The following is a 24,113-nucleotide window of genomic DNA, read 5'->3' as shown; positions in this document are numbered from 1 at the left end:
TTAACACCATCAGTTTAGGACTAAACAAAGACTGTGAATGGCTTGCCAATTACAGAACCAGTTTCTCCTCCCTTGGTTTTCACACCTCAGCTGCTGGAACAGGGCCTCATCCTCCCTGATTGATCTAACCTCGTTATCTCTGGTTTGCTTCTTGCTTGCTTATATATACACACCTGCCCCTGGAAATTTCCACTGCTTGCATCCGAAGAAGTGGGTATTCACCCACGAAAGCTCATGCTGCAAAACGTCTGTTAGTCTATAAGGTGCCACAGGATTCTTTGCTGCTTCTACAGAACCAGAGGCTACCCCTCTGATACTTGACAGAAATTAGACCAAAGTATTACAGCCCACAGGAGACAAGACTATTATTTGCTACAGGCAGAGCTAGGAAGGACAGAGGTGCACCAGTACTTGAGGCCACTGCATTGGCAGGACAATGATTAAGTGAGATATATCCAGATAATCCTGGCAAGAGACCTGCACTCACATGCTGTAGAAGAAGGTGAAACACCCACAAGGTCACTGTCAGTCTGACCCAGGGGAAAATTTATTTCCCTATCCCACATATGGTGATCAATTAGACCCTGACCATATGAACAAGAACCAACCAGCCAGCCAAGCACCTGCGAGAGAGAGAATGCTCAGTGTCACCTCACAGCCCTCGTCCACCCTGTCCAGTGTCTCATCTCTCACCATCTGCATCCCTGATGCTTCAACGAAAGGGGACCAAAAACTCACCCAGAATACATTGCAGGAGAGCAAGGGAGAAATCTCTTCCTGACCCTTGCAGGTTGACTGTCTGAATCCTTGAAGCCTGAGCTTTTAGTAATATAGGACATAAACAGGAAGTGATCCCCAGGGCTGTTTGCTGAGCGCTGCCTCCTATCATCACAAGCAGTCTTGTGATACAATGGCACTCATGCATTTGGCCAGCTCTCTCTGATTAAATCGTTTAAATTTAATAATTGGAGATATACCAATCTCCTAGAACTGGAAGGGACCTTGAAAGGTCATCAAGTCCAGCCCCCTGCCTTCACTAGCAGGGCCAATTTTTTTGCCCCAGATCCCTAAGTGGCCCCCTTAAGGATTGAACTCACAACCCTGGGTTTAGCAGGCCAATGTTCAAACCACTGAGCTATCCCTCCCTTCTAAGTTTGGACTTGTGGCTCCTATTGGGAAGCTGTTCCAGAACCTCACCCCTCTGATAGTTAGAAATCTTCTTCTAATTTCCAGCCTGAATTTATTCCTGGCAGTTTATCGCCGTTTGTGCTTGTGCAAGCATTGTCCTTCAGTTTAAATAGCTCTTCACTCTTCCTGGTGTTTACCCCCCTGATGTATTTATGGAGAACAAACATCTCCCCTTTCAGCCTTCTTTTTGCTAGGCTAAACAAGCCTAGCTTTTCCAGGCTCCTCTCATAAAATAGCACTTCTCGCCACCTGTTCCAGTTTGAATTCATCTTTCTTGAACATTAACATACTGCTATTCCAATTAAAGTGCAGCACATTAGTTTGCTTTAGAAATCACATCACGATAGCGCGCATTGCTGTACTGTGTAGACAAGCCCTTAAGGATTGCACAGTTGGGCTCTTAATTTGCACTGCTACTGATGTTGACGGTGCTCTCAATCTTATTTAGCTCCAGAGACAATATTTAATTCAGTAATATCTTGCAACAGTGAGTTCCCCAGGTTGGCTTGTGGTCTAGGTGAAGAAATATTTTTGTGATTCTGTAGTTCCAGCTCTGTAATATGATTGGATGTCTGCCTTGTTCTAATATAATAGGATGTGTGGGGAATGCTGGGGGCTGATCAGTTTTCACTGTGTCCTCAGCTTTGGGGCATGATCTTGTTACTGTGTTGCATGTTATGATGCTTGCTTTTGCATGTTGCATGGTGACTCATTCTGTTGGGTTTGATTCATGTATCAGTCATTGAACTAGTGCCTATAACAGGACTAGTATGGGTGCGAATTTCGTGTACGGCATTGTTTACCGTATAAGTTCAGCTGGGGTCTTTTGCTTGCAGTGTTTTTAGATGCATTTGCGGGGACTGGAGATAGAGCATTTCACTGGCAGACAGAGGATTCTGTTCCTGTCTTCCAGGTGTATTTACAATTGGAGCGATTGGAATGATGTGCAGAGGGAAGCTGGGCATGATGTGTTCACCGTGGATAGTTTAACTCACGGGGATGCTGCATCTAATCTGTGCAGTGTGCTATTACATTACAGCAATAGGGACTGAGAGTCACTCGGTAAATACATGCAAACCCAGAAATAACATTTAGCAAATGGCTGCACTTTTTTTTTTTTTTTAACCAAAGCTCAGAAATCGTCTCCCTGTCCCCTCACCCCGTTCTTTCCTGGGGGGCTTTGGAAATGGTAAAGTAAGAAGAGGCAAAGCATCCAGATGTCAACCTGTATGTTTTAAATGGCCTCTAATGCACAGTGCGAGGCTGCGCTTTATAAAAGCAAACTCATAACACAACTGTCATAACACAAAGGGCAGCTAATGACTGCGACCTCATGCTTTAGCTTTCTGAAAGAGTTTGCTCTTGTGCCTGCCCTCCTCTGAGGCAGACAGTTCTAGGAAACGTTGCTCCTGATAGGGTATTGCGGGGGAAGTGGCGGACTCTGTTCTGCTCAGATACCTCAGTAATGAGTGAGCTGTGGAAACCTGGAGAGAGCAGTGGGCAGGAACATGGGTGTCTATGGCATTACTGATGGCAAGCCTGGTTTCTCTCCACTCACAGTGAGGGGCAGCTGATGCCTTGGTGTGTTCCCATGTGTGCAGAGTGGGGTATCCTAGTGGATAGTCCACCTGGTGGTCCTAGAGCTGCGGTGGCCAACCTGAGCCTGAGAAGGAGCCAGAATTTACCAATGTACATTGCCAAAGAGCCACAGTTACGTCAGCAGCTCCCAATCAGCTCCCCCGCCCCCAGCACCTCTCGCTCACCCGATCAACCCTCCCCCTGCCTCCCGATCATCAGTTTTGTGGTGTGCAAGAGGCTCAGAGGGGGAGAGGGGAGGAACAAGGGCACGGCAGGCTCAGGGGAGGGGGTGGGAAGGGGTGGAGTGAGGGCAGGGCCTGGGGCAGAGCCAGGGGTTGAGCAGTGAGCACCCCCGGCACATTGGAAAGTTGGCGCCTGTAGCTCCAGCCCCAGAGTCGGTGCCTGTACAAGGAGCCGCATATTAACTTCTGAAGAGCCGCACATGACTCCGGAGCCACAGGTTGGCCACCCCTGTCCTAGAGCAACATGGAGAGGCTGTGATGCGAGGAAAGATCCACACCTCTAGAGGAGCTGCGATAGGCTTGGCAAAGAGGAGGGAGGAGGGCCCAGCTATCCCAAGCCCATCCTAATCTCAATGCACACTCACTCTATGTAACTTTGCTGTCATTGTGCATCTTCAGCACCATTGGAGGGCTGACGTTTGCCATCTTAGCAGGCGACCAAACTACTTTGTGTGCATTGCTATACAGTGGGTGGAAACCCTCAGACATTCCAGGGAGGGGGCTCAAAAATGGACCTAGATAGGTGCTTTTTGGAGTTTTAAAGTCTACATATTTTATTCTAGGGACAACATCAGTTTAAAAATTGTACATTTTAAACCAGCGAATTGTCTTTCCTTCTGCTTTGATCGCCTATGTATAATTAGTGACAGAGGGGTTTTATAAACCCCATTTGCATAGCACAGTTTGTGCTGTTTGATTTAGTGTGAAATTTACCCCTGTGCAGAGGGCCAGCATGGAGCCTGTGCACTGTGGTAAAGGCTTTGTGCTAGCACTTTGCAAATGGGCTGCAAATGTTTCCTTGTGTCCAATCAGGTGTTCCCAGGAGAAGGGAAATAAAAAATGGAAATGTTTCTGTTGGGTTTTGGTTTTCTTATGAGGTTTGGCTTTTTTTAAACAGAGTTTTAAGTACTGAGGCAAATTCAAGTTGTCAGTTTTAAGCAACTGCTCCTGGAAGGATTAACTCTCTGGAAGAGAAGCAGAATGGGATATTCTGGGAAGCCAAAGAACAGTGACAGCGGAAGCCCAGAACGCAGGGCTAGGTTAGTGTCGAGTCTTTGTAAGATGTTATCTGGTCCACAAAGCTGTGACACGGAGCCCATCCCTCCTGCTGTTCTCAGGTTGTGTTCATGTACAGATCAAAGAAGACTGGCAGGTTTATTTTTCAGGCAAGTGGAAGTGAATCTTTGAGTTGCTCAGTAGTGAGCGTACTTGGTTGGCTTTTGAAAATCAAGGGATTGCCTGTCTCTCTGGCTTGTTGATTCCTTCTTCTCTCCCGGGCCTGGTAGCTTGTTCAGTGCTACATAGGTGCTTTCTAAAATTTAAGACTGGAAGCAGGAAGAGCCTTGGTCTCGTTTGTTAAGCACAAAGCCCTGAGCCAGGAGTCCTGGGTTCTGTTACTGCCTTTGTTTCCTCGTCTGTATAAGTGGACGTCATCAGCCTATCTGAGAGGGATGGTGACTTGGTTTGGTCATGTCTGTTGAGCAGTTTGCCCTCTTCTGTGCCTTCCATGTGAGAATTCCAAATGATTATTCTTTGTACTACAATCAGTATTAATAATTACTTTGCAACTCTCCTTGTTTTGGGCTGTCCAAGGGAGTGTGTGTATGGGGGAGGGGAGGGCAGAAAGGGGTATAAACAGAAATCAATAAGAAGAAACTGGGTGCCCTGTTGCTTGGGGACATCTGGACGAGGACTGGCCGGCGCACGAGAAGACGCAGCAGGGAGCAGTTTTGTACTAGCTGCGGAGTGGTTGGGTTGGCCTGGAGAACCTTTTTGTCTTCTTTGCATCTCATCTCTGTGCTTCAGGGTCATTCGAGCCTCTGCCGTGTTCTTTGCCCTTTAATCCTGACAGAGTGAGTGACACCCGCGGGCTGTCTTTCATTGTAGGATTCCCAAATATTGTCCTTAATTAAATGTCAAGGGAGGCTGATTTGGAAACCTGTATTCTGCCTCCGCTCTCCCCTGAGATGGATTACTGAGTTAATGAGAAAACCTGCTCAGTAGAAACCTCACAAAATAAAGGGGTACAGCCTTCTTTCGTCTCCGACATATCTGTTTGCCGGGTGAATATAATCCTTGACGGATATATGTGTGTTCTTGAAAACAGTGTTCTTTACTCTATATTTAACAAATCAGTGCCAGCACGCCCTTATTCAGTAACAACCCTACGATGACAAACCAAGGTGTGCAGCCTGGTAGTTGTTAGGGGGATTTTCCTTTACCCCCTCCCATGGTTTTTGTCATGGAGACAGAAAGCAGAAGATTGGAAATCCGAAGTGCAGGCAATGCAATGTTTATTGGGGTTAGTTTTAAGCAAGCATATCCATCGGTCTGATGCCACAGAGCCTTGTTTCCCAGTGACCTGTCCACCCCGCTCCTTAGCAGGCAGACATTTCCCTGCAGTGCATGCGTTTGGTCCCGCCTCGTACAATTTGTGGTTGTGTTTTGTTATGGAGGGCAGGCCCCCTCAGAGGTCCAGAGGCCTGGGCTACTTCCAGCTTTTGAGGCCTCTAGAACATAATAAAAAATAAAATAAAAAAAACCCGACGACACATGAAAACAAAATAAGGCACCAAAAAAAGAGTGAGACGTAATTTGAATATTTTTTAATTTAACACTTTTCTAGCCTTTTTCTGTGCAAATGCACTAATTATTGAGGAAAAAAATCTAGCTTTTGTGCAATGTCACAGTTGATGTTAAGCATGGCGAACCCATTCAAACGCTCCTGTCCCATAGTTGAATGGTGATAGTTCTTTACCTGCTGATGGAAGCAAACTGACCAAAATGCACAATGCAATTGTGATATTAGGAAACACCCCAGAGAGTCCAAGTTCGAGTATTTCTTGAAGCAGTTCCTTTGAGCTTTGAGGCTGAGGCCCAGGCCAAATGACCCTCCTGGCCCCACCTCTGATTGGCCCTGTTGGAGGGTCGGGAGTCTGGGTTCTTCATCTCCCCTCTTTTGTATTCCGTGGGAGGAGTAAGGTGTGAGGTTTATTTCTGTCAGGGGCAGGCATTTCTTTGGCCTTAGTGTTTCTTATACCTCCTCCCCCTTGCTCCTCCCGACTGCTGCTTAACCTTGCCTTGAGAGACGAGTCGAGGCAGTCTTCAAGTGTGTGCTTGTATATTATACTCCCACCATACCCAGTAACACTTTAGTTGTTCTCATATGTTCCCATTGTACTAACAAACCCATCTGGCTAGGCAGAAGCAACACAAAGTGGCTTTGTTCTTTGTTTGCACATATTAGTAAGAATATAAAAGTATCAAAACTCAAGTGGGCAAACAAGACCCAAAATTCTAACTCAGGCGAATATACAGGCCTGAATCCTACATTTTCACTAACACTTCTGACAGGAGTGATGTGCAAACAACAAAACAGAACCATGAATTGTGAGACCCATTCTTATGGGCCTGACCGTGCAATAACAAGCCAATGTGGTGCAGCGCTCTTCGGTAGCGCTCCCATAACAAACTAATGTGCCTGGCATGATAATCATATGCCAACAAACCATTGTGTCCAGACCAGAGCTGTGGATGTTGAGACCCTGTAACAAGCTCGTATGTATGCACCATGAAGGAAGAAGAGCATTCAGGAAGAAATGTTTGTCTTCCTAGAGTTTATTATGGAGATCAATGAAAGGGGCGACCAAAAAAAAAAAAGTGTTGAAGATACTTTGAAAAAGTCCCTTGCCCAGTTGTATTTCCAGTGCATCTTGGCTCCTTTTCCTCTGTGCTAGATCCTCATGTACTCATCTAGCAAGAGAAGATACATTATTTGGAAGTGAGGAAAAAGCCTTCCTTAGCTGACGTGATGACGAATGGAATTATAATTATTAGAATGTTGCTGCTCATGGAAAAAATCTGATAACAGGGTCTTGGATTGCATAGGCTTTGCGCTTTTTTAGCTAATCTGTTTAGAAAGATTTATGGATTCCTTTTGCTATAATTTTGGAATGGATCTCGGACCCAAATTTATAGAGGTTTTGGGACCCAAAAATATCTTTGTTGGAGAAAAAAAGCAAAATGAAAATGTTCAGGTTATTCAGGGCATTTTTCATTTATGACATATAGCACCTTTTATCTGGAAGGATCCCAGCATGCTTTACAAAGTATACTCACACATGATATTACTGAAATGCAGCCACTTCTGGGGTGGAAGATGGCGACAAACTGAGGCAGAGCATGCGGAGTAATAATGACATATCTTTGGCCAATATGCTGGGACATATTCCTGTTCTCTTATAAACTGTCACCTGGTGCCCACACAGAACAGACAGGGTCCTTATTTCTAAGGTCTCATCCCAAAGACTCAGATGAAACTGAATTTCCAAAAGTGCACTTTTGTGTATGTCCAACTTGCAATTGTGCATCAGAGGTTGCACATAAAAGGCAAAGGTGGTGTGGATGTGCACTAGTGAAGATTCACTGTTAAAATGTGCAGAACTCAGCTTTTCTGCCTGGAAAGGGTGAAAGACTGAAATGATCCTGGGGGGGGATAGGAATTTTTTCAAACAGGAGGTGTGTCATTTGCCTGCAGTACATGTGGAAAAAATGAAACACTGTTACAGTGAATTTGAAATAAAGCCCTGAATTGTTAAAGTGTGAGAGTATGCCCTGCTGTACTGAACCATTCTTCCAGGGTTGCTGTTCTGTGGGGAAAAGTGAACAGAGATCCGCTGCATATAGAAATACATAGAGGTCAAAATAATGCAAATAGCATAAGCTGAAATGCCACAAGCCAGGTAATTCTTAAAGGTGCTTCTCTGTTCTTCACTTACCTTACTGTGCCGTGGTAATTTTAAGGTAGGTTATGATGAGCAAGAGTGATTTTACATTGCAATAGTTAGGTGTCGTAGAGGGGCAAAGGATCCATTTGAATTAGTCGTTAATTCTCAGGAATTGAATACCTTGTCACAGAGCAGATGGGTAATGGCCTCTCACCTGTATAGTTCTAGTCCAACCATGCCTGGAGTTTATGTTCGCTTCTGGGCACCCGTGTTACTGCAAAAGTAGTAAATAAACTTTAGTGAGATGGAAAATTAGCTTCTCTTTCCTTTCAAGTGCTCTTCTACGTATAGTGTAAAATCCTAAATCCATAGGCGGCTTTACCCATTTACAATTATTTATTATTATCCAACGGCTTAGGAGTCCTAGTCATGGACCAGGATCCCGTTGGCCTATGTGCTGCACAAACACTGAACAAAGAGAGGTCCCTGCCCCAAAGACTTTACAATCCAAGTATAAGATGACACAACGTGTGCATATGGACAGATGGGAGCACCAGGGAACGAAACATTTATCAACTTGATAGGCAGTGGTCTCAGCACACCAGCTGCCTAATTGTTGACAAGTTTTTGTAGGTATCACGGCAAGGAAGAGTTTAAGGCAGATTTTGAAGGTGGAAAATGAGTTAGTTTTATAGGTGTTTACAGGGAGTTTCTCCTAAGGAAGTTAAAATGTGTGTCTTCTAATGCAGACTCTTTACTACATAGTAACATATGTCGCACTCTCTGTACGTTGGGTACTGTAAGGGTGTGGACTCACCACTGCGGCACCTCCTGCTGGTCGTCCGTGGGAATTAGCTCTTCCAGCATCCAGGAGCGCCCCCTGTAGGCTGGTGAGCAGCCTTACCGCTGGCCCCCGTGTCCCTCCCAGGACCCCGGTGCCCTTTCTCTGGGTTGCTGCCCCCCTGGCAGTACCCCCACATTCTGGGTCTCCCCACCCAGGGGAACCCCCACCCACTAACCCCACCTCACCTCAGTGTAAGGCTATTGCCAGTCACCATCTGGCCCCACTCCCTGGGGCAGACTGCAGTATCCGCCACTCATCACAGGCAAGGCTGGGTTGGACCTGCTGCCTCTCTCTATAGATAGGCTGCCCCTCTGCAGTCCCAGTACTGGTCTTAGGCCCACAGCCTGGGGCTTTCCTAGGCCAGAGCTCCCCAGCTCCTCTAGCCTTCCCCCAGCCCTGCTCCACTCCCAGTACCCTGCTCAGCTCCCTAGCAGCCAGGCTTTTCTCTCTCTACAAGCAGAGAGAGAGTCCTGAGCTTCTGGCTGCTCTGGCCTCCTTATAAGGCCCGGTTAGTCTGTTTGAGGCATGGCCCCAGCTGCAGCCACTTCCCCCAATCAGCCGGGGTTTTGCTCCCTTCCCCGGCTCCAGCCCCCTTCTGGGCTGTTTCAAGTCCTGCCGGGCAGGAGCGGGTAACCACCCCGCTACTGGTAACTTCCAATAGTTCCACTGGTTCGGATAGTTCTTGGCTCCAGAATAGTTCACTATCAACCGGGGAAGCAGATAGCATCTTTCAAACTAGTAAGGCTTCCAGTGGATGCTCACTGAGCCCTGCACATCTGGGCAGACAGCATGTGCAAGACTTTTAAAAGCGTCTACTGTCAGCAACTCAACCCGGATTTTCACATGCATGCATCTCCTTGCAAATCGGGGTGCAGCGGGGTTTGGGTGTCCTCATGTTTTTGCAGATACACTTTTGGAAATTCTGTCCCTATAATGTTAAAATGTTTTTATTTAAAAAAAAAGTTTTTGTGTTTTAATGACAAATTTGGTTATAATTTAGCAAAAAAGTATCGAATCTTTCAGACTGTAGAGAAGCAGCTGATTAGAATAAGGCGCTGGGGCTCTGGGGTTCTATTTCACACACTGCCACAGACCGCTGGCAAGAACCTTGCATGGGTATTTAATTTCCTCTGTCAAATGAGATTAATACTTCCTTGACATTGTAAAGCACCATGAGATCCTTGGATAGACGGTCCTGCGCAAGGCTAGTAAGACTTGTACTCATAAAATAATAGATTTCATGAGCCTGAGAAAAGTAAGGAATGACAGAAACAGAATAAGAATAATGGACTTTAAAAAGCAGGCTTTAACAAAATCTGAGAACTGGTAGATAAGGTCCCATAGGAAGAAAATCTAAGAGGTAAAGAGGTTCAGGAGAGCTGGCAGTTTCTCAAGGAGACAGTATTAAAGTACAACTGCAAAATATTCCGATGCAAAAGAAAGACAGGAAGAATATTGAGAGGCCAGTATGGCTCCAGCTGGAGCTGTTTATTGACCTGCAAATCAAAAAGGAATTCTACAAAAAAGTGGTAACATGGACTCATTGCTAGTGAGGGGTACAAAAGAAAAGAAAAGGGGTACAGACATGTAGGGACAAAATCAGAAAGGCCAAGGTACAAATGAGTTACATTTAGCAAGTAAGAAGAGGTTCTTCAAATACATTTGGAGCAAGATGAAGGAAAATATAGCTCTTCTATTTAGCATGGAAGGAGAGTGAATAACTGATGACATCAAGAAAGCTGAGGGGGAAGCCAAAATAGGGAAAGACCAGGTTAAAGAATATTTAGATAAGTTGAATGTATTCAAGACGTAAGGGCCTGATAAAAATTTATCCTAGGGTACTTAATGAACTCGTTGAAGCAATCTTGAAACAGTCAGCAATTATCTTTGAGAACTCGTGAAGGACAGGTGGGCTCCCATATGACTGGAGAAGGACAAACATAATACCGATTTTAAAAAGGGGAACGAAGGGGAAATTATAGAACAGTCATCTTAACTTCAGTACCTGGAAAGATACTGAAACAAATTATTAAACAATTACTAAGTGCCTAGAGGATAATAGGTAATAAGTAACAGCATGGATTTGCCAAGAACAAATTATGCCAAACCAGCCTAATTTCCTCCTTTGACAGGGTTACTGACCTAGTGGATAGGGAGGAAGCAGTAGACATGATGTATCTTGAGTTTTTGAAAGGCATTTGGTCCAGTCCCACATGACATTCTCATAAGCAAACTAAGGAAATGCAGTCTAGACGAAATTACTATAAGGTGGGTGCACAACTGGTTGAAAGTCTGTACTCAAAAAGTAGTTATCAATGGTTCTCTTTCAACTGGGATATGTTGGGTCCAATGGGGTCAGTCCTGGGTCCGGTATTATTCAGTATTTTCATTAATGACTTGGATAATGCCGTGGAGAGTGTGGTTGCCAGATTTGTCGATGTCGCCAAGCTCTGGGAGGTGTTGCGAGCACTTGGGAAGACAGGATTAGAATTCAGAATGACCATGACAAATTGGAGAATTAGTCTGAAATGAACCAGATAAAATTCAATAAAGACAGGGCCGAGTACGTCAATTGGGAAGGAACAGTCAAAAGCAGAATTACAAAATGGGGAATAACAGGCTAGGGGGTAGTATTACTGCAAACGGATCTGAGGGTTATAGTGGATCACAAATTGAATATGAGTCAGCAATGTGATGCAGTTATGAAAAAGGCTAATATGATTCTGGGGTATTAACAGGAATGCCAGATATGAGAGACAGGAAGTAATTGTCCCACTCTACTTGGCACTGGTGAGGCCTCAGCTGGAGCACTGTGTCCAATTCTAGGTGCTGCACTTTAGGATAGATGTGGAGTCCATTGGAGAGCAAGAGAAAGATAAAAAGGTTTATAAAACCTCACCTCTGAGGAAAAGTTAAAAAAAACTGAGCATATTTAATTTTGAGATAAGAAGACGGAGGGGGGACATGATAACAGTCTTCATATCCGTTAAGGGCTGTTATAAGAAGATGGTAACCAGTTGTTCTCCATGTCTGGTGAAGGTAGGACAAAAAATAATGGGCTTAATTTGCAACCAGGGAGATTCAGGTTAGATTTTAGGAAAAACTTTCTAATTTAAAGGTGGTTAAGCTATGGAATAGGCTTCCCAGGGAGGCTGTGTAGTCCCCATCATTGGGGGTTTTTAAGAACAGGTTGGACAAACACCTGCCAGGGATGGTTAGAGTTTATTTGGTCCTGCCTCACAGCAGCGCCTGGACTCGATGACCTCTCAAGGTCCCTTCCACCCTGACATTTTTCGATTCTGTATTTCTATTTAAGTATTATTATTACTGCAGCATATTATTTCATTGAGAGCCTAAGAAGCTATTGCCTTGACAGCTTATACTTTCCAAGGGCCAGATATCTGTTCCCAGTTACATTGATTGCAGTGTGAACTGCGTAACCGAGGGCAGAATTTGGTCCCGACGTAACAGCGAGAGTACACAAGGCACTTGCTGCCTGACACGCCTCATTGGGGCTGCAGGTGCTTTGGATTTGTCACGGCAGCAGTAGGGAAATAAAACACAGTGAAAAGTGGCTGCTTTAGTGACCCAGTGCATTAGCTGTTTTCAGTTCATTGAATAATTTGCTTGTTTTTTTTTTTCACTTCAGTACCATTAAACGCACCACGCTGCAGAATAATTACTGGTAAAGTTCCCATTGACAAACTTAAGCTGTTTATGAAGTCAGTGCCCGCATGGGTGCCAGGTTCCCCCTGCCCCAAGAACGAGATTTTCTATTTATTCTGACACTTGGTTTGTAACTGCCAAATTTAACACATCAGAAATCCATCAAACCTACTCACAAGATTGCCTTGCAAGATTGCCTGCAGCATCAACTCTTTGGACAAGGTTACCCAGCCTTGGCATGCTATGCTGCGGAATAGGAGATATGCAAACTACTCCTGCCTCTTCTCCCTGCCACTGGCTCCTCTTCCTCTCCTTTTCACATCCTTCCATTCCCACATAGCTCCTTTTACCGTGACTGGCCACTCAGTCCTGATTGTAAAAAAATGCCTTGGGATTTACCCGTATCCTAGGGGTCTTTTAGTAATTTTTGTTGTCAGAAGGGAGTCACGGTGCAATGAAGTTTGAGAAACCCTGATGTAGAGGGGCTGCTGTTACAGGTATAGATGTATGAGGTAATAGTGCGTTTACCCTCTGTCCAAGGCCTTTTTCTATTGGACCATCACAGTCTGTTCCCCTCAGCATTGCTTAGTTTGGAAAAGAGAAGACTGAGAGGGGACATGATAGCAGTTTTCAGGTATCTGAAAGGGTGTCATAAGGAGGAGGGAGAAAACTTGTTCACCTTCGCCTCTAAGGATAGAACAAGAAGCAATGAGCATAAACTGCAGCAAGGGAGGTTTAGGTTGGACATTAGGAAAAAGTTCCTAACTGTCAGGGTGGTTAAACACTGGAATAAATTGCCTAGGGAGGTTGTGGAATCTCCATCTCTGGAGATATTTAAGAGTAGGTTAGATAAATGTCTATCCGGGATGGTCTAGACAGTATTTGGTCCTGCCATGAGGGCAGGGGACTGGACTCGATGACCTCTCGAGGTCCCTTCCAGTCCTAGAGTCTATGAATCTATAAGGCTGGGTTACCTGGGAGCCATCCTCCAGAAATTTACAGGATGTTCAAATTTTTCCTGAGTGACTCTTGCTGGTTTTTACTGACATATGAATTTTTTTATTAGTATTGCATTTTAGTAATTATCCATAACGCTCAACAAAATAAATGCAAATTATTGTATTTTAATTGACAGTCAATCAATTTGTTTATGGCTGGTAATCCAGGTTAGTGGGTGAGTAATGATACGTCTGAGAACTAAGCTGGTGTACCATATTAATGAGAGTAGAACAGGAAGGGAGCGGGAAGAGTAAATTCTCCAGTGAGGGTAATAGCAGGGTCAAACTTCAGACCAATAGTGTGAGATTTTCAGGGCATTCAGGAATAAAGATGTTCGGAGACGAATGATTGCACTGCATCTTACTCATCCACCTTCGTCATGCTCAGTAATGCCTCCTGCATGTACGTTGCCCCTGGAATTCAATATGCCATAGCATGTAAGGGAAGATTTAGGCTCAGTCTACACTACAGATTTATGTCAGTAAAGCAAGCGACACAATTATATCAATCGAACTCCTGGTGTAGACAGCACTGTGTTGCCGGGAGGGTTTCTCGGGGAGGTCGAGTACCTATGCTGATGGGAGAAGCTCTCCTGATGAAGTAGGTACCGTCTGCATTAAGCACTACAGCGACTCAGCTGCATTGGTGCATGTGTAGACAAGCCATTAAAGAAATGCTCTTCTATAGCAACTTTTATATAAAGACCCGAGATCACAAATATTACTGAAGTTGTGAGATAGGTCAGTATTATCCCCATTCTTATGCAGCACAGAGAGGTAAAATAACTTGCCAAAGGGTATACGGTACCTCATTGGGAGAAAGGATGGTCCAGTGGTTAGGATGCTAGCTTAGAAGACATGGGCTCATATCCCTACTCTACTAGAGACATCCTGTGTCACCTTGGGCAGGTCACTTAGCCGCTCGCTGCCTCAGTTCCCAATCTGTAAAATGGTGATAGTTTTACTTTCCTTACTCACAGGGCTGTTGTGAGGATAAATACAGTGAAGATTGCGAGGTGCTCAGGTACTGTGAGAATGGTGCCATATAAATGTATTACCTAGATAGGCAGACTGCCAGAATTGAGAACAGAACCCAGCAGTGCTGATTGTTGAATCTCTGTTCTAGACACACGGCTTTCCCCGGGTGTCAGAGGCCATTTTCTAGGCCCAAGAGCATACAGCTGTACTCAATCTGAAACACAAAATAAGCTCACCCACTGTACGGATTCAAAAAGCCTTTTAAAAATATATATTCAACAAAAGAGGTGCTGGGTGGTAGGTTTCTCTGTGGTGTTTGATCCTGTTAATAACATTGCAGAACATAGGCGCTGAGCTTTGTTTTTTCCCCCGGGGGTGCTCCACCTCTGCAATGCCCCAAGCCGCCCCCTCCCCTGAGACCCTGCTCCCTTTCTGCCTCTTCCTGCCCTGCTCCAACCCCTCTCCTGAGATCCCGCCCGCCGCTCCCTGCTCTCCGCCGGGCTCCTCCCTCAGCTGCCAAACAGCTGTTTAGCGGCTGCTACGAAACAGGTGATTGGTGGCAGCTGCTGAGCAGCTGTGGCTGGTGGGTGCTGAGCACCCACTATTTTTTTTCTGTGGGGGCTTCAGCCCATGTTGTTGGCACCTGTGTTGCAGAATATTCTTTGTTTCCCTAGTCTGGATGCAGTAGTTTTAGAAGCGATTTCTATTGTTATTTGACTGTGATCTTACCAGTGATTTAATGAATAAATAAAACCTTAACATAGAAGATACGTTGAAAAAGCATCATAAACAACTTGTTTGTAACAAAAAAAAAATTGCTAATAGATCTAACTTTGAAACGATGGTGGCCTAATTCCCATGTTGAAAACTTCTGCCCTTCCTTCTAGCCATTATAACTTTATAAGTGTTTCTCCTAATCTGTGTTTCAGTGATGCTAACTGGTGAATATATTTACATAAGTAACTAGTGAATAATTTTTAAAAAAAACCCAGTGGAGTAAACAGATGTGTTAATGAGCCATATCAGTGCTGTAGAAATAGCATATCTCATTAAAAAGCCTCTGGGGTAAAGATAAACTCTGTTAGTAACATTTCTTCCCCCACCTCCCAACCCTGGTGTTCAGCGCTGCTCTTCTGATTTCCCTCACCAAAATAAGTTTGTTAAAAATCATACCTAGGGCTTCCATTCTTTAAACATAAAATCAGTGTTACCGGCGTCTTCCTAGACAATATACAACTGGAAACAGGGCTGCCGGGGGGAGAGGGGGGAGCAAGTGGGGCAATTTGCCCAAGGCCCCGGGCCCCACAGGGGCCCTGCGAGCCCTGGCCCGGCAGCGGTCTGTGTCTTCGGTGGCATTTCGGTGGCGGGGGGCCCTTCGGTCACTCTGCGTCTTCAGCAGCACTGAAGAGCCCCCTGCCGCCGAAATTCCGCTGAAGACCCGGACCGCTGCTGGGTGAGTACAAGCGCTGCAGCTCCCCCTCTTTGCCCCAGGCGCATTGTATCGTCTGGGCAGCCCTGACTGGAAATACCTGCTGCTGTTATAGGGAGACTTTGAACTATTTAAACATCTCCTCAAAATAGCATCTCTTCTGTTTTCTACTCCGTCATAGTTCAGACCCAAGTCTTAAGAAGAGGATCCTCTCTCCACTCTATGGTCTTTACATTTGTGGGAGTCTGTGCTTTCCCATGGACAAAACCAAGTGTGATAAACACGTTTCCCCGGTTGTCCCATCAGTCGTTTTGTCATTGCATCAGCCCCACGTCTGGGATCAGCGTTATTCCTGTTCTCATGCTGTGGACCTAGAAAGTGTTCCAGGGTGGGTTTACTTCTCTGTAGGGGCAGGCAAGCTCCTTGATTTTGGATTTGCAGAGTTCTTCCTGAAATCCATCCATCCATCCGGAGTGGAGTTTGTTTAGGGGATGTTCTAGGGCCTGTGTTATACAGGAGGTCAGACTAGATGGTCACAGTTGACTCCCCTCGGGCTGTGGAATCTATGAATCCTCACAATTACTTCTTTTGAACGGCCCAAACATCTGTGTGCATTTGAAGGGTGTAGACACTAAAGAGTTAGGTTGGTATTTTGAGTGACATAGGGGTAAGTTGGAATAAGAAAACTGAGCAAAGGGAAATAGGATGAATATTGGGAAGTATTTTCTACTGGTGACGTATATTAGACTGAGGAAAGGAAATGGTAGAAGTCCCTTCACTGGAACCATTTAGCAGTCTGTTACATGAAGCACCAGGGAATATATTGCGGGAAGCCACTTACATTGCCCAACTGGGGATAATCTAAATGACCTAAATAAGTCTCTTTCATCTCTAATTTCTCTGAGTCTATGAATCAACTTCCCTTAACGTACAGTATCTTTAATGTGTTGACTCATCGACTCTTACCTGGGTAATCACAGTCTGCATGTAGTTAAGTGCTGCGTTTGTTCCCTGAGTTGAAATATCTGTATTTCAGCCATTGTGTCAGGGAAGTCTCCTTGGCTGGTTTTAGACCTTCAGCATTGGTCCTGATAGAACAGAGTGAACGCTGCTTTTTTATTTGTTACATCAGTTATGGTCAAGAGTTCTGCCTGCAGCTTTTTGACAGGGGAGGATGAACATCTAGAGTTTTGGTCCTGGGCCCAAAGTTGAGCAGGTACGAACTGCACCATAATATCTGCATTGAGTCATAATATTGACTTTCAGTGCGGCAGTGGCCAGTCCCATGGAGCTGAGTTTTGTGTCTGCTTTAGTCAGGTTGTGTTCATACCTGAATTACAGGGGAATGAAGGGATTTGTGTGTGTAACTCTCAGTTGCAATGCCATTAGCCCACAGAAATGTCACTTAAGAGTTCAGCCTGATGCCGATAGATGGATGACTCACCAGAATGGTACTGACACACTGTGCATCTACCCTGTGATATTCCCACTGGAAAGCATTTTAATCATGCTTTTAACGGGTCCCCTGCCTTTACTCAGAGATCAAGACTATACATTCGCAGCATCTTGTCAGACACACGGTAGCTGCTGATGTGTGAAGCGCATTGTATGAAACAAAGCACAAACATCTCCTGCCAGTCAGCAAAACCTTCTCAAGGTAATTCTAGACAACTCATACTTGAGTGCGTCTAATTAACCCATTCGAGAATGCATGCACAATCACGCCCACCATTCCCATTAATACCTGGTATACACGCTGCCTCATGCACCTCGGACCAGCCAGATGGCTGGAATTTTCCTCCTTTATTATTTACATAGCATGTAAAAATACAAGCACCTTCAGGCAATATCTGGCTGTGTTAGCTACTCCACCTGCAGCAAAGTACAGATTCATAGATTCCAAGGCCAGAAAGGACCATGATGGTTATCTTGTCCAGTGGTTCTCAACCTCTTTGGGCTCAAGACCCATTGGTAAATGTTTATGGCCTGTTGTGACTCAGTAAATAGTTTGAGGATGGAGGCCCTGGGGTGGTTTTTGGTAGGGTCCGGTCCCCTCCCCACCAATGGGGTTGGGTTCTGCCCAGCACTCAGCCTACAGTGGCAAGCTGCAGCAGCTCCTGTGCTGTGAGGCTGGCTGGGCTTGGTTCTCCACTTGAGATGGTACTGTTACCCAGGGTTCTTTTAACCCAAAGCTTTTGGTAACTTTTACTCAGTGCGAGGTGTTAGGAAATAAATCAGGGGAGACACGGCCGTCCGACCGATAGATGGCTGGCACAAACAGGACAACACGAGAGTGATTTCACTTAAAGCTAAACTTTACTTAGTCTCAAGCACTTACACACGTCCGCAACATGTTAGTAAAACATCCCCAGCCCTTGATAATTATCAAAGCTGAGTGTGGCTTTCGAGTGACACAGCGGCAGGCTTCTGGTGGCCAAATTTTCCGTCTGCCGGTGGGGACTGCAAGATGTATCCAGAGGGAGAGTTCAAAAGAGTCCAGAAACGAGTCTAACTATCTCAAGCTTTTCCCCCTTATTTATACGTTAGTAATAGAATGACATGTCCCTTAAAGAAACCTTGTTAAGTAAGCAGTTTCAAGCAAGAGGTTCCTTCTGATTATTGATTAACCAGGTGTGGGTTTTCCAGAGTCTGCAGCTCTGAGACCCCAATAGACATTCCTGCTCTTTTAAAATGCATGTATCAGCAACTTCAACACAATTCTTATCAGGAAGGATGCGGGGTCAAGCTGCCCTTTCCGTGGCACCCAAAACCCCCTCCCCTCCTGCCTTGGTCAAGCCGAGATTGCTGAATGATCAATTTACAGCTTGCTGACTAGGCTGCTTTTTAACAATAAGCCACAGTAGTTTTCGGCACTTTAGTGGTTTGCCAAAGTCTCCCCGCACAGTACAACCACTCAGGTTTCGCCCCGCCCCCTGACTGGACCAAATTTGTGCAACTGGAGTTGTGACCTGGCTCATGGGGTTGCAGTGCCACTCACTCAAATTTGGCCTAACCGGACTCCAGTCGTCATGACGGCTGGTCCAAACTTGAGTGGTGCTGGGGCAGGACAGGAAGAAAGATTTATATGCAGTCTTCTGTGGGAGGTGATGAATTAAAACCTAGATATATAGATAGTTACATCCATTTACACAAAGTTTGTATCTGCATATTTGCATGTTCTCTGCACACACGTAGACTATCACAGTATCTGAAATGACCAGTCTACATGAGATGCTTCATTTTAAAATGATGTTGCTCAGCCACCTTTTAGCTTTAATTTAATTTAATTTTTTACTTTCCATTCCTTGCAGTTACAGTATCTAAAAATGTTGGAAATAACCTCTTTTTTCCTCTACTAGTTTTGACTTTTGCTAGGGGAAAGAAATGGCCGCTAGAAGTGAGGAGTGATTAAAGATCAAACATCATGGGAAAGGAACTGGCAGATGTAAACAGGTAGAGATTGGACATTGAGGCTTAGCTTGGATTGCAAGGACATTGCAGGAGGAGGGAATTTGGGATTGAACATTAGGTTTTGTCCGGTGAGGGAAGATTCAGTTAGGATTGGGCATTAGATTTTGACTGGGTAGTCAGATATTATATCAGAGGGGTAGCCGTGTTAGTCTGGATCTGTAAAAAGCGACAAGGAATCCTGTGGCACCTTATAGACTAACAGATGTTTTGGCTCATAAGCCAGAGGCAAGCGGAAATTTCCACTACGTGCATCTGACGAAGGGAGTGTTCACCCACGAAAGCTCATGCTTCAAAATGTCTGTTAGTCTATAAGGTGCCACAGGACTCTTTGTCAGTTTTTTCGGATAATATAGGGACCCTAGAAGCACTAGGTATGTAGACGGTTGTTGCTGCGTGGAAGAAGCCCCAGTGTAGGATCTAAGACATACATTAGGTTGGTTTAGGCAGGCTTATGAACCCATGTTGGGTAGAAGATACAGCTGTTTCAAAGGTTAAAGGCACTACCTATTTATAAATTAGCTAGTAAGTAAATGTGAGGTTAGCTGGTAAATGTTAAGGTGGGGGGAAACCTTGGCAGTGTCTATTAACTTGGCTGCTTTGCTTTAGTGACTTTCTCATTTCTGTGCCAATGTGATCATTTAATGTCCGTAAAGATTGGGGAATGAATGAAGTTTGTTAGCTTGTTCTCCCTCTGCTGGCTTGCTCTGCAACTGCAGAACATGTGATACTGTACGACTTACATAAACTGTGGCTATTTATTTTCCCAGTGATAAACTGGGACATTTTTGTATGGTTGGATATCTAGAATTTAGAAGACAACCTCCACCTCGTGTAACACTGTTGAAGTCCTGGACTAGAAGGGGCATGGAATAAGCTTAAGTTCTGCAGTTTTGTTAAACTGTAATAACTCATCCATAATAATACTCAGCTTGGATATCATATCTCTGAGGATTTTGCAGCACTTTAGGAAGTGAGTGTTAGCCCCATTTTATAGATGGAGAAGCCGAAGCTCAGAGAGATTGAGCAACATGTCAGAAGTCATGAAGATACAGTAACTCAGCTGAAAATACAGCCCAGAAGTCCTGACTTGGAATTCCCCAATATAACCACTTGCCACCCCACACTGCTTCCCCAGGTGTTTCTCAAGTGCTGACGTGCTAAGTTTCTAAGGGCTTGTCTACATTACCCGCTGGATCGACGGGTAACGCTCGATCCAGCGGGGGTCGATTTATCGCATCTAGTCTAGACGCGATAAATTGACCACCGAGCGCTTTCCTGTCGACTCCGGTACTCCACTAGAGCGAGAGGCGCAGGTGGAGTCCATGGGGGAGCGTCAGCCGTCGACTTACCGCAGTGAAGACATCGCGGTAAGTAGATCTAAGTATGTCGACTTCAGCTACATTATTCATTATTTAAAGGACAAAAATCAGTGGCATGCTTCAAGACAGCAGCACTAAACTGGACGTTTACTCCTGCTAGTGTAGTTGGCTGTGCAGAGTTAAGTGCTGGAGTGTGTTCCTTTTTACCTGCAACCTCTAGTACACTCTGGGTGCCATATCAATAATGTCACTATTCTTGGCTACCTTACTGTGTCGTTTTAAGTTGGAGCCTACCTGGTGCGGAAAGATTGGAGCGACTAGCTTTGCCATGTATTTTACATATTAAGTGTTCAGAACACTTTGGGTGTCTAAGTCAGTGAACAATGTTTAAGAACGTAAGCATGGCCATAGTGCATCAGATCAACAGTTCATCTAGCCCAATATCCTGTCTTCTGACAGTGGTCGATGCCAGATGCTTCAGAAGGAATGAACAGAACAGGGCAATTATTGAGTGATCCGTCTTCTTCATCCAGTCTCAACATCGGACAGTCAGAAGTTTAGGGACATCCAGAGCATGGGGTTGCATCCCTGACCATCTTGCCGCTTTTTGAGAATATAGGGATGGATTCATGCAAATCAGCGCAGTGAACTGGGCTTGATTCGTGCCCTTTGTGTTATCTCTCTGGTAGGTGAAAGGATAATCTTGCAATTAAGTCACTGAACTTGTTCTGAGGAGCTTGGAGCTGGGTTAGTTCCCGTGTGTAGGTGAGCAACTCCATCTGTCTGTGACTGGAATAATTCTACTTCCTTTCTCCCTCCCTTCGCATTGTCTGGTTAGACTGTAAGTGCTTCAGGGAACTTTCTCTTACTGTGTACTTGTGTGACATCTAATACAATGGGGCCCTGAGCTTAGGGGTGGCTTCTATGCACTACTGTAATATAACTAATTACAAGCATTATCTGTCTGAGACAAGCCTTTCCCAGAGAACTTGTTACGTTCTCTCGTTGGTTTGCAATGCCTGTGTCTGACATATCCTGGCTACAAGACCATTTGACTTTGTGGCAGCCTGAAGCACCACCTCAACTTCTTTTTTTTTCCCCACTGGTGGCTGATGGATTGATTTGTTTTTATTTAGTACTATATTAAATGTGGGGAGTGTCCTATTTAAGGGGAGAGAGTCTCTAGCTTGCCTATGACAGCCCTCTGAAAACCCACCTGGGAGTAATTGGTTGTTCCAAGTGGCTGATTATAAAGGTCAGTTTAAAGCGTATATCTAGGAACAAAGAATGTCGGCCTTACTTTCAGGATGGGAAGCAGTGACTCTGAAAAGCATTTGGGGGTCATGGTGGATAATCAGCTACACATGAGCTCCCATTGCCGTGGTATGGCCAAAAAAGGCAGTGCAATCCTTGGATGCATGAAGAGGGGAATCATAAGTAGGAGCAGAGAGGTTATTTTGCCTCCATATTTGGCATTGGTGATACCGCTGCTGGAATACTATGTCCAGGTCAGGTGCCCACAATTCAAGAAGGATGTTGATAAATTGGAGAGGATGCAAAGAAGAGCCGTGAGAATGATGTAATGATTAGAAAACATGCCTTATAGTGATAGGCTCACGGAGCTGAATCTATTTAGCTTAACAGAGAGAAGGTGAAGGGGTGGAAGTACCTACATGGGGAGCAACTCATGAATAATGAGCTCTTCAGTCTAGCAGAGAAAGGTGTAACACGGTCCAGTGGCTGGAAGCTGAAGCTAGAGAAAGTCAGACTGGAAGTAAGGCATGAATTTTTAACAGTCAGTGTAATTAACCTTTGGAACAGCTCACCACGGGTTGTGGCGAATTCCCCGTCACTGACAATTTTTATATCTAAATTGGCTGTTTTTCTAAAAGATCTGCTCTAGGACTTGTTCTGGGGAAGTTCTCTGGCCTGGATTGCACAGGAGGTCAGACTAGATGATCACAGTGGACCTTTCTGGCCTTGGAATCTATGAATTGGTAAAGGAGCATTTGCACACGATAAATAGGTTCAATCAGGGGAATGGAGTCAGGAGGAAGGTGCCGCTGAGGAGAAGAGGCTTGTAAGGGGAAGGCAAAGGGAAAGTGGTCCCAGCGAAGGAACAGGAGTAGCCCAGTAGAAGGAACCGGGGGACGTCTCAACAGAGATTGTTTCCCGGGGAAAGGAGCCAGGAATACCTTGAAGAGAGCGACTCAGTGACTGTTTCCAGGGGGCAGGAACAAGAGCCCTGAAGGAATGAACCAGAGGTTCTCCAAAGTTAGCTGGACTTGACCCTGGAACGGCAGATGCCCCGTGGGTACCAGAATAAAGTCTTGCTGATGTTCATTAATTTCCCTTGCCAATAATGAGACCTTCTGAAGGGGTTGTTCTTTAACACACAAAGTCTGTTCGGACTTGGCTGTATCCAGCTGACAGTAAACTAAGGCAGGGCTCGCCCACAGCACCTTGCCTGAGCGCTAGGGGGCGCACAGCGGGAGGCAGAGTGTCTGCAGGGGGTCATGGGATGCTAGTGTTTCTGTAAATCTGCAGAGAAAAGGGGCTTCCAGCGGCAGAAATGCTACTTTTAGATTTAGCCAAGCCTAGCCCATGTTTACTTGGCACCTATGCCACTGGCAAGGATCCATGCAACTAGTGCGTGGGCGCAGTGCCATCCTGACAGATGGGCATGAGGGTAGGTAGCCAACGCACCACACAGCATCTTGTCTGTTTGGCAGTACAGTACATGATTCCCAGCTGGAAATATTGAAGCAGGCTTGCGCTCCGAGCTCACACACGCATCGAAGGTCTGGCTATCGTCAATCCAGCCCTGAGCTGCATGGATTTAGGAAAATTAGATATAGTAAAATACTGCCCGACGCTGCCTGCTGCCATTTACAGGGGGCAACTGGCTCTTGTTGGCATTGGAGAATCTGTTGCCAAGCAGTGAGAGGAATCCTCATCAGTTCTTCACCTCGTCCCCCTCTTTCCGAGTACTTCAACTAAGTAGGCGCTCGCCTCTGGGTCTTCCCCCCTGCACTGGAGCCAAGGACAGTCTCATTTGGCAGCTTTACAGGAATCAGATTTTAAGCGTGTCAGAGAGAAGCGCATTAATGGAAGGTCAATGTGTTTTATCCCTTTCAAATCTACTCTTTGCTGTTGCTTACTGCGGTGCTTTGTTTGATGACGGTGCTTTGTTTATCCCCAAGCTCTCCAAATGCATTAAGGGTGATTTAAGGAGTTAAGTCACCAGCATCCTGGTAAAGTAGGTGGGTAGCTTCCTGTTTCACAGATGGGGAATCTGAGGTGCAGAGAGGAAAACATTCAAAAGCGTCTGTGAAAATAAATCCCGCTGAGGATCTTCACCCAGATGGTGGAAGAATCTGGCTGCACCCAGTTATTTGCACTAGGTGTCTTCAGCATAGGCCCCAGCTCCTTACAACTTGCAAGGAGCCCTGCCCTTCCTTCTGAAGTCTCTCTGGCTTACCCTGGGAGTTCGCTGCACTCTCCATAGGGTCAGGGTGAAGATCTTGGCGTTTACTCTGTGGCTCCAGGAGTCCCTCCAGCAGTCTCCTCCTTAGGGCAGTCCTGCTCCTGCCCCCACGGCTGACTGCAGTTTCCTCCCTTCTAAAGGCCTCCTCCCAACCACATATGACTGACGGGTTCCAGAGAGATGGGA

The 24,113-nt window shown here is 45.4% G+C and overlaps 1 protein-coding gene across 22 annotated transcripts in view; it reads left to right on the top strand.

Annotated features, from left to right (window-relative positions):
* The window catches only part of TSNARE1 (t-SNARE domain containing 1), a 667,577-nt gene that overhangs the window by 181,099 nt on the left and 462,365 nt on the right, over positions 1 to 24,113 (top strand). The window lies entirely within an intron of this gene.

Source organism: Mauremys reevesii, linkage group 2 (assembly GCF_016161935.1).
Source record: "Mauremys reevesii isolate NIE-2019 linkage group 2, ASM1616193v1, whole genome shotgun sequence".
NCBI lineage: Eukaryota > Metazoa > Chordata > Testudines > Geoemydidae > Mauremys > Mauremys reevesii.
Note: the sequence above shows the minus strand (reverse complement) of the source record. Positions and strands in the feature narration are given on the sequence as shown.